Source organism: Portunus trituberculatus, chromosome 30, assembly GCF_017591435.1.
Source record: "Portunus trituberculatus isolate SZX2019 chromosome 30, ASM1759143v1, whole genome shotgun sequence".
Lineage (NCBI taxonomy): Eukaryota > Metazoa > Arthropoda > Malacostraca > Decapoda > Portunidae > Portunus > Portunus trituberculatus.
In genome coordinates this window covers 10,822,750-10,823,515 of record NC_059284.1, presented here as the reverse complement: position 1 = coordinate 10,823,515, position 766 = coordinate 10,822,750, and positions in this window count along the sequence as shown.

Below are 766 nucleotides of genomic sequence, written 5' to 3'. Positions count from 1 at the left end.
GTGTGTGTGTGTGTGTGTGTGTATGTGTGTATGTGTGAATGTTTGTGTACGTGTGTTCGTGTATGTGTTTGTGTATGCATGTGTTAGTTTATTGTGTTTGTATGTGTACGAATGTTTGTGTACGTGTGTTCGTGTATGTGTGAATCTGTGTATGTGTCTGTGTGCGTTCGTTTAAGTGTGTTTGTGTGTGTAAGAATGTTTGTGTATACGTGTATTCGTATATGTGTCTGTGTGTGTGTCCGTTTAAGTGTGTTTGTGTGTGTATGAATGTTTGTGTATACGTGTATTCGTGTATGTGTCTGTGTGTGTGTCCGTTTAAGTGTGTTTGTGTGTGTATGAATGTTTGTGTGTACGTGTGTGCGTGCCTTTGTGTGTCAGCGTTCATGCAATACTGAAGTTGGGGGAAAGAGAACGAAGTATTATATTATTCTGACTTGTTTTTTATTTCATGTGTTTTTCGTGGGAAGTATAATTTTGTAGTCACGGCGAGGATTGTTTGTGTTCTTTTTAACTCTCTCTCTCTCTCTCTCTCTCTCTCTCTCTCTCTCTCTCTCTCTCTCTCTCGCCTTCCCCTTCAAGTCCCAAGGGTTAGTGGCTAGATAGTTTACAGTCCCGTCGATACTCTCTCTCGCTTACTCTCTCTCTCTCTCTCTCTCTCTCTCTCTCTCTCTCTCTCTCTGATTTTTTTTTCCAATTCTTTTTCTGCAAGCTTTGGAGGAGTGTAAGGTCAGGGTGGATGGTCTCTCTACTCGTAAATTTCATTGTT